This window comes from Wyeomyia smithii, chromosome 3 (assembly GCF_029784165.1).
Source record: "Wyeomyia smithii strain HCP4-BCI-WySm-NY-G18 chromosome 3, ASM2978416v1, whole genome shotgun sequence".
NCBI lineage: Eukaryota > Metazoa > Arthropoda > Insecta > Diptera > Culicidae > Wyeomyia > Wyeomyia smithii.
In genome coordinates, this window is record NC_073696.1 from 128,533,586 (window position 1) to 128,543,341 (window position 9,756).

The 9,756-nt window shown below is 36.8% G+C and overlaps 1 long non-coding RNA gene across 1 annotated transcript; it reads right to left on the bottom strand.

The window, feature by feature from the left end:
- Positions 1 to 492: 492 nt before the first annotated feature.
- LOC129726604 (uncharacterized) lies at positions 493 to 9,124 on the bottom strand. The gene is made up of 3 exons (XR_008728369.1): positions 5,574 to 9,124; positions 4,825 to 5,218; positions 493 to 1,164 (listed from the first exon to the last, which is right to left on the bottom strand). It is a non-coding gene; the product is annotated as an uncharacterized LOC129726604 (long non-coding RNA).
- Between the last annotated feature and the right edge of the window lie 632 nt (positions 9,125 to 9,756).

Below are 9,756 nucleotides of genomic sequence, written 5' to 3' on the forward strand. Positions count from 1 at the left end.
TCCACGCTAGTTTCCAAAAACGTGATGAAAGTCGGATTTATCTGCTGCATAATGCTCGACAGGGACTGACCCGAGAGATATGAATCAAGGTTCAGTTCCACCAAGACAAAATGTTCCCGGATGTCGTGTCCTAGATGAAACACCGGAAGATGCCAGACCGGTGGAAATGCTTGACCCAACCCCGAGTCCTTCTGTTCTTAATAAAGACTCTAATAGAACATATTCATTCATAAGATAACAAACACAAAGTAATAAACCGAACATTTCCACTATTTTGATATTTTATATCGTTTTCTTGCCTCTTATATCAATAAATATGATGCAATTGTTCTGTTTTCTTCAAATTAAAACTAAAATTTTCTATCAGAACAAGGAAAACGTATTTTATTGGCGAGTGTTTCTATTCGCCCATTGCGGGGTGAATAGAAACATGCAACATTTTTTTCAATAAAACAATGAATTACTTATTAAAATAGAACACGTCTTGATAGCTTGGTTGTACAACATGATCTGTCGTATATTTCTCCTTTACTCCTTTATACCTTTACATGCTCAGATGTTCTAATCTGGATCTCATTCTCATTTGATCTCTCACTCTCTAGTGAGGTTTAGACGAGTTCACTACGGCTAATCTTCCCTTTAGATAAAACTATGAAATAGTTTTAATTACAATATGTTCAAAAATTCAACTATAATTTTGACTATATCTAAGTTCATGCTTCGAAAACAGAGTGTTCTGTAATATAAACGTTTAATATAAAATTGAATACTAAACTGAAATCGCAAATTAACAATTGAAACATATTAATAATAATGAAAATCTTGTATTCTTCGTTTCTTATGCATTCTTCTTGATTTTCTTATCGATTCCGATGCTTCCTTCGAATCGGGCTCGCTCCTGTAGATGCACGATTCCGCTGCGAAACCATAATATTCTGGATCCGACTCCGGTTCCTTTTCGTGAAACTGCTCTTCATCTCGCTTCCTTTTGTTGGATTTAGTACTGGAAACATTATCATGTGGTGGTGCTGGGTTTGGATTGTGGTTTGGATCAACAAAATTCTCTTCTTGGAAAACAACACGTTTTCGTGTTTTCTGGCGAGAAGTTGTTGGTGGTTTGATTTGGCGCCTATGGGCGGATATGATCCGGCCACCGAGGGAAATCTGTAAAACAGTATCAGAAAGATGTCTTAAAAACGTAGCAGGTAACCATTTTCTTATGTCAGTTTGGTTAAAATTCTTATAATATACTTCATCCCCATTTTTCAGTTGAGTGTAAACGTCAGTTTTGTTTCCTTTTTGTAAGTAGTATTACTGTCGCTCTCATGCTCTTTTGTTAGTTGTTTCTTAGGAGTAATTTTTGGATTAATCAAATCTAGTAATGTTCTAGGTTTAAAGGAGAATACCTTTTCTGACGGAAAGTTTCCTTCCGCATCCACACAAGTATTTCTGTAATTGAAAAGAAAATACGGAAGCTGTAAATCCGTTTCAAGTCCCCTAATCTCAGGATCCAACAAAAATTTCTTCAAAACATTCTTTATTAACCGAACCATCCTCTCTGCTTGTCCGTTACTTTCTGGATGATAAGGCGGGCTTTTCAAAACTTGTATGTCGTGCCCCTCAAGGAATGTTATGAATTTTCTGGCACTAAAAGGTGGTCCTCCATCTGTCACGATCACCTCCGGAAACCCGAAACGAGCAAAAAGTTTGACGAAAACCTTGATGACGTCCCAAGCCTCCGTTTTTCCTTTCATCTGCTCTACCTCTAACCACTTTGTGTGACTGTCTACTATCAGCAAATACGTTTTTCCTTGCAGAAAGAAAAAGTCGGCATGTAGTCTACCGAACGGTTTGTTTGTAGGGATCCATTTGGGTTATTTCGCCCTGGATGGAACAGCGTTTATTTCCTTACAAATCCGGCAACTTGTAACATACTTGGATATGTCGCTGTTCATTCCGAACCAATATACAGGTCTTCTTGCAAGCTGCTTAATTTTTGTCATTCCTGCATGGTTTACATGTAGCATCTTCAATATTCTTCTTCTCATGCTTTCAGGAATTATAACGCGGTAATTGAACAAAATGCATCCTTCAACCACTTCCAGATCTAAATGATGGGAATAAACCTCTTTGAACTGGCGTTTTAGACGTTCAGGCCAACCTTTACGTAGAAATTTCATTATCGTTTGTAAAAATTCATCCTTTTCAGTTTCTTTGGCATTTTCCTTTTAATTTTGTTGGAACCTGTTGTTCAAGTGGGAAACGGGAGCAGAAATCAGCGTTTCCTAGCTTTGAAGAAGGCCTGTAAATTATATCGTAGTCATAAATGGCCATGTCCATAACATATCTTTGAAGTCGTGTAACGGAAATACTCATTTTACCTTCTTTTCCAAAGATCCCAATGAGAGGCTTATGGTCGGTGTAAATAGTGAATTTCATTCCATAAAGAAATTTATGAAATTTCTTCACTGTGCTCACCACCGCCAAAGCCTCTAAATGTAATATGGGATACTTCTGCTGAGCAGCATTGAGGGAAAAAGAGGTAAAACTGATGGGCTTTTCTTCGCCATTCACCATATAAGAAATAACTCCACCCAGGCCGTAACTACTAGCGTCTGAAGTAACTACAATCGGTTTAACAGGATCAAAATATTCTAACATGCTAGGTTTTAAATGGAATTTTTTGCAATCTTCAAAAGTTTTCTGACAATCCGTGCTCCAAACAAATTTGACATCCTTTTTTAAAAGTGAATAAAGACAGCTCAAACGAGAAGACAAATTCGGGATAAACTTGGAGTAGTATGTAACTAATCCCAAAAAGGCCTTAAGTTCCGTAACGCTCCGAGGAGGTTTAGCTTCTCGGATCGTTTGAACTTTATCAGGACAGGGACTTAAACCCTTGTCCGTGAGGACGTGGCCTAGATATGGCAATTCGCTAACAAAAAACTTGCATTTTGAAAAATTAACTTCAATATTAGCCTTAGCAAGTTTATCTCAGACTAAAAAAAGTTTTCGCTTGCAGTCCTCAAAATCCTTCCCGGAAATCAGCACATCATCAAGATAGCAAAAAACGCCATCTATACCATGAAGAATCTGGTCCATAATTTTTTGAAAAATACTAGCACTAGAGGATGCTCCCTGAGGGAGTCTATTATAAACATAAAGACCTTTCAAAGTGTTAATCACCATAAATTTTCGTGATTTCTCCGTGAGAAGCAATCGCGTATAAGCTCCTGCGATATCAAGTGCACAAAATATTTTAGAACCGGAAAGTTCGGCAAAAAGATCTTGGGCTAAAGGTAACGGGTAAGTGTTTGGTATTATCACTTTATTGATTGAGATTTTACAGTCAATAACAAGTCTTATTTCTTGATTCTTTTTAATCACAATCACTACCGGTGACGCCCATTCGCTGGTTTCCACCGGTGTGATCACTCCGTCTTTTTCTAATGAATCCAAACACTCCAAAACTTTAGCCCTTAAACGCAACGGGACACTATACGCCTTCTGAAAATCGGATTACTATCCTTTAAAACTAAATCTCCTTTATACCCAACAATCGGATTTGAAAAATCCTTGTCAAAAACTGAATAAAACTTACTTTTAATCACCTCAACTACATTATCATCCTTAAGCGTATTGACTTGCTTTTGTTGAATAATCGGTCTACTAAAAGTGTTCCTCCAACCATAATAGAACACATCGAGCCAAGTTCTGCCCATCAATGGTATGAAATCGTTTTCACAACGCAGGATGATCATGTAGAGGTGTTTCGTGCTGCTTCCTAGACGAACATCTACTTTTGCTTTGCCAAGAACCTTAAGCTTTTTCCCGTCTATCACTACAAGTTTTTTATTACACCCTTCAACGGTTACATTTTTAAAATTCCTTAAAAACAAATCTTCTGAAATAACTGTTTCTGCCGACCCACAATCGACTTCCATGGTCAATCTTTTCTTCTCTATTGTAGCTTCTACATAACACGGTTCATTTATTTTGTTTATAGACGAAATTACAATGCATTTCATGCTTTCATCTTCTTCACTTTCTGAGTCAGCGTGTGACTTGTTTTTGATTTCTTCGTTGAAACGTTTGAATAGGTAAGAAGTACTGGACGTGGATGGTTTTGGCGAGTCAACACACTTTACACTACGATAGTTCTTATGGGGACTTTTTTCTTTTAGCTTGTAACAATATTTTTTGGTGTGACCTTTCTTGCCACAAAATGTACACTCAAAAGTAGGTTTACCGAAGTTCGATCTTTTCTTATCGTATCTGTCTCTTGATGGACATGACCTATTACCATCTCTATTCCGACTTTCGTTCCTATATCTCTTATTTTTAGAAACGGACCGATCGCGTCTACACTTGGAATCGAAACGATCATTTCTATGACCTAATCTAGCGATAACTCCAGATCTGTTTTCATCATTCTTTACCAATCGCGTTCTACTAGCAGCCAACTCTTGGCTTAAAATGATCCGCTCTGCTTTAGCAGCCGTCAAATCTTCCTCGTCGAACAAACGCTTTTGAAGATTTTGATCGTAGACCCCAATCACCAAAACATCCCTAATCGCTCTTTCCTTTAGCGTACCAAAATTACATAGTTCAGCTAAAACTTTAACATTCAAAACAAAATCCTCGGAAGTTTCATTCTTACTTTGCTTCCTTGTCCAAAACCGAAAACTATGAATGACATCAGAATCAGTCTTATCGTAATGCTTTTTGAGCGCATCTGTGATTTGCTTATAATTCAATTTTTCAAAATCTTCACCAGGAAAAAGGCAGCACAAAAAAAATCCAAACAACCAGCTATACACCAACCAGCAGAACACCAACCAGCAACAGCAGCAACTCAACAATCCAACTCGCCGTAGTTTTTATTCTTTCAGCAAACAGCAGCAAATCCAGCACTCAACAGCAAACAGCAACAGTCCAGCAGTAATCCAAAGCTTCCACCGGAAAATTTTTTTCTATCTTGCGATATCTCTTTCCGCAAAATGTAATAAAATTCACTGATGCAGATGTTACTATGTTGCACTTTTCCTCCTCTGATTACGTGAATCGTTTGCTCACTGTCGTTCTTCACACTGAAGTCTCACAGCGGAATAAAATGGAAAATGGAACGACGTGAGGAGTGAGTTGAATCGGGCCAACCGGTTAAATGCAACAAAGGTGATGAAAATCGGTGAGCAGAGTCTGTTTCTCCAAAAAGGTGCTGTGTGATAAAATAAAAGGGAGAAAAAATCGAACCTCTTATCACAAAAGATTCAGCCAATGCTTTATATCAGCACAAAATGGTGTCGATTTCCCTTTATGGCGGTGAACCTCGTGGTAAAACTATATTCTCTACAAAAAAACAAAATGGCGGGCTTTTCCAATGTTTCACTGCCGCAAAAGCCACAAAACACAATTCCTTTATTCTGGCGAAATCGTACCACACGAATTGCAGCACAAAAGCTCAAATAACTTGGCCTTAGATAAAAAAGGAATGCTTTAAAAGGGAAATGGACAAAGTCCTTTCAACACACTAAAACCTTTTGTTCTCATGAACAAAAGAAAAAATCACTTACGCCGAATTTTCATGCAACTTTTCAAAAACTAATAGCAAATCTTCGCCAAATCATTTATTTCACTTAACTTTCAGGTTTTTTTAATTCTCATTTTCTTAGGTAATAGTTTTAGCAGATAGAGATAGGTTTCTTAAATCATCGAAATTGAAACTTAAAATGGAGCAAAAATTAATCCTCGTCGCCAATAAAATAGAACACGTCTTGATAGCTTGGTTGTACAACATGATCTGTCGTATATTTCTCCTTTACTCCTTTATACCTTTACATGCTCAGATGTTCTAATCTGGATCTCATTCTCATTCGATCTCTCACTCTCTAGTGAGATTTAGACGAGTTCCTACACTTATTTTATTAAAATGGACGTTACACCCTTAATAAAGGGAGGCAAGACCCATGTTTTAAAACTTTTATATTCATTCTATACATTATAGTATTTTTTGTACACTGCAAGATATATCGCAGACTGTTTCTATTCGCCCCGTTTCACGGTACCATTTCTGCATATTTCTTTCCTATACCGTCTATAAAAAAAGCCAAACATATGTTAATTGTCAAGCTAGTCAACCTCTTCGAGCCCAAGGCTCACAGACATCATTATTTGTAAATAAATAAATAAATAAATAAATAAATAAAATTAATAAATATGTACCGCTACGCTAATTTTTTTGAATTTACGCGTTTTATGAACTTTTCAGATTCTGTATACGGCGTTTTGTAAAATCGCGCAAGAAGAGAATGGGATTATTATTCATGTAAATCTGAATTCGAAAAGTGAAAAGAAATGAATGCTGCAGGGTAAAATGGTAAGCAGACATGGTCGGGTATAGTTTCATGTGAAGAATCTTTGCATAACCTTCGAGGCAGAACAGTTCTTCCAACGTTCCTCTTAGTAATTTTTGTGAGCGAATTCTTTGAAAAGCGTTTCATAGATGATATTTTCATGTGCATTGCTTTTTTTTGCTGCCATATATCTTTCTTATAGATTGCATCCTGCAATATGTGCGTTATTCTATGCATTCCTTTTATCACCTCACTTTTACCTTGATCGGCGAGGGAAATTGCAATAAAAGTGAGGATTTTTATTTTAGATATTATCCAACCAACAGTAAATGTATGTTTCTCTTGTTCAGCTCAATATATGATTAGACATGCTCACGCATACATCAATGAATGCTGAACTTAGTACTAGTCGTCTCCATCGGAAGCACAAGAAGCAGGTTCAAACATTTATTGCTCATGTACGTTGATATTTGTGAAACGAATATTATTGAAGGATAAAACAATTTTTTATTTGTTTCGAAGCCCAGTTCTCAAGTTTAGTACTCTGATAAAAACATTGTTTGACCATTGGATCACTCTTATCGCTGTTTTTTCTTTATTTTTGTTGTGCTACATTCCGTCTCGGAACTAGACATTCTGTTTATTTTACACACACTTCGCGGCCAATTATAGATCATTGCACGATGACGTCACAAAACAAGAAAAAGAAAGAGATTTGACAGTTGTTGCGGGTTTGTTTACATAGTAAAATTTTCGGCTCGAATAAAAATGCGGAAGTGTCTTGTTGAAAATTGCGTTTCCAAGAATAAACCAAAAGATCACAGTAATGAATTCGCGGAGAGTTTTTCCATCTTTTTCGTACTCGTATCATTCATTTTTACTCTTGTAGCATAGTTCACAGTTCCAAGCGAAGTGAAAAATTCGACGAGTGAAAAAGCGTAAATTTTCGCTTGCAAAATCTGTCGTGAAAACCCGTTTGTAGAACGCGTATGTATTTCACCAGCCTACAGTTTACAGTTTAAGTGAAGCGAAATTAACGTGTTTACACTCCGAGCGAAGTGAAAATTGGCTGCAACTGGCAGAATATAAACGCACGCAAGGTTTCGCTTGCTGCTGCTTTTTCACCGGTTGCATTTTTCACGAGCGTGGAAAAATGAACATTTTGTATGAGATTTTCACTTCGCTTGGAACTCTAAATTGGGCTTATCACATAAAAAGTGAAGTTATTTTTCGTTTGCAATTATCTATAGGTGTAGAGGACAATTCTTATTGCCACTAACAGTCTCTCCCCAGGGGAGATTTGAACCCACGACAATTTGCGTTGTTAGCCCAGCATCGTACCTCGGAGCAAACTGGGAGATCACTTATCGATGTTATGTCATACTTAACTCTCCATGTGATCAAAAGTACCACATAATCGCAACCATATATGCTGTGCCAACACCAATAAAATGCGTACTATCTGCATTAGTTCGAGAGTTTCAACCATTTGTATGCAAATTGTCTTGTATTAAACACAGAATGTTAGTTATTGTTACGAAAGAACAGTTTACCTATCCGCAATTCACAAACTCATGCGTCCAGTTTTCTATTAAATTGGTTCTGTAGTCTTGAACAAAAAAAGTTCGAGCTGTTTCAGCTTATCCAAATGGCAAAATCGAAAACCTGTTGATAGTACTGGCAGGATGCAATATACCGGATTACGCTAATTTAATGGAGTGCGAAATAATCCACCTCTCATTCGCAGTGCAGCCTTGTGGTAGCAGCGATAAAGTGGAGGAAAATGGAAGCGAATATGGTAAAACAGATTCAATACCACTGTTAGAGTTAGTAACCCTAATGCCAATGTAACCTTAAATTGTGCAACTAAGCTGCGTGTAAAAGCAAATGTTGAGATTAAACATACATTTTTTGCAGTGGAACAAAATTGAGGTTGCTGATAAAATCAACCTTGTTGGGCATAAACATAGTAATCACTATATTTTTTTCGAATTATTAGTGAAATAGAACACACATGTTTTTGGTTCAAATCATATAATCAACGCTAGTTAGCTCAATATGAAGCTTTATATTGCATACTTGGTATTCAAATCAACCAGAAATGTTTCGTCTGAAGGGTACAATGCACATTCGTCGTGAGATGAAGTATGGTGAAGTATGGTATACAGCTTCACTTTTAACGTTGTGATGTGAATGTCGTAACACGCTTAAAAGAAAGTAGATTTTTTTTAAGAACGTCAGAGTTCGCTTTCATTCCAGTAAACACGACACTCGACAACACTTGCACTGGTGGATGGATGGGTGATGCACCTCTGTATCTTAACAATGGGATTTTTTGCTTTTTATTTATCTGCTTGTTATGAGATTCTCCTTTCTCGAGAATGACGCAATTTTAATTGTCTACATAAGTAAAGTGTTAGGTGCTATATCCCGCATTTGTACTGTGAACCCACACGAAGAGATCTTTTTTTAAACGAGATTATTATTTTATGTTTTGTAGTATAAAAAGCAAAAGTCTAGTTGCTAATATTCTGTTGTAATATGATCTAATAATCCAATTAGGACACAAACTTTACAGCCAACTATTAGTATACAGGACCTAGGACAGAACGTGACAATTGGTGACCGTTATATGGAATTCATTTCGACCAGGCTGGCTGAGTCTGACATTTTGAACCTTCGCCATCGTTACCGAATTTTTTTTATGCCTAAAGTTATTCCATGATGAAAATAAAAAAAATTAATTCCTTTCTTTTTTAATTAGGGTATCGAACGTCTTCATCAGTGGTTTTCTTCGGCAGTTTTTCTGCAGCAATCTTATGCAAAAGGGGGCCGAAGAAAGCCTCTGACGAAGACGTTCGATACCCTATGTATATTTTTTACAAGTTATCATCAGTTCCCTACAATTTAGTCTCGAACAGTTTTTCTATACCACAAAAGGTTTCTGAGTAACAAAGCTTTGGATAAAGCCCATGCCAATGTGCATATCTTTACTGAAATTTACCCTTAGGTCTAATTTCTTTTTCATTCATGAAAAATATTCAGTTTACTAAATCAAATACGCGAGCAAAACTTCATCAAAATCAAAAATGGTCAAAATTAGATAAAAAAGAAAAAAGAAGAAAATGTAAGCAGATACTGTTTAACTAGTGCTAGAGAGTTTTCGCCAATTGTTTTATGCCATGTCCTATACACTCGGAAGCACCAGAGTAAGTTAATTCCCTTATCGGAAGAAAAATGCACTGCGGCAACGAGCCAAAGAAAATTTTAGCCATTATCTGGAGACAATCATACTTCTTAACTTTATACAACATTTGAGTAGATGTTTTTTTTTTCATTTTAATGACCTGCCTCTGCTTAGGCCGCAGGCCCAACCAGGCACATGATTAGTAGCTACAAATTT